This window comes from Alligator sinensis, unplaced genomic scaffold (genome assembly GCF_000455745.1).
Source record: "Alligator sinensis unplaced genomic scaffold, ASM45574v1 scaffold1892_1, whole genome shotgun sequence".
Classification (NCBI taxonomy): domain Eukaryota; kingdom Metazoa; phylum Chordata; order Crocodylia; family Alligatoridae; genus Alligator; species Alligator sinensis.
In genome coordinates, this window is record NW_005842966.1 from 464,806 (window position 1) to 465,270 (window position 465).

At 64.9% G+C, this 465-nt stretch overlaps 1 protein-coding gene across 1 annotated transcript in view; it reads left to right on the forward strand.

Moving 5' to 3' along the window:
• The window catches only part of CLEC17A (C-type lectin domain containing 17A), an 11,118-nt gene that overhangs the window by 5,423 nt on the left and 5,230 nt on the right, over nt 1–465 (forward strand). The gene's annotated exons all lie outside the window — the stretch shown is intronic.

Consider the following 465-nt stretch of genomic DNA (forward strand, 5'->3'; position numbering starts at 1 on the left):
CACACCTGCCCTCAAAGGCCCCATGCCCTTCCGCTTGCCTTGGAGTGGACAGAACTGCCCCCACTGCCCCCCAGCTCCAAGCTCTGACACCTCCTGTCCCCTGGGCATCAAAGGTGTATCAGAGGCCCTCCCCACTGTGCCCCTGCCCCTACCGCCCCTTACTCCCCTCTTCCTGCCCCTCCTGCCCCCAAGACTGACTTCAACCCTAAAGACCCATCCCTTGAGAAGTGGTCCTCCCCCAGGACTGGACCTGCCATCTGCAGCCCTGGCAGCTGCAGTCCAGCCCCCAGAAAGAGGTGGGGGGTGGAGGCTTCTGGGAATGCGGGGTGTCCTTGGAAGCTGCAGGGAGAAGTATGGGGGGGCAGTTCCTCCTGGACAGCAGGGGGCCCTGTTCGGGGGGGCAGGGTAGGGGTCCAGCAGGGGCGCTGGGCTGGGGAGGATGGATGGGAGTATCAAGCCAGGGGT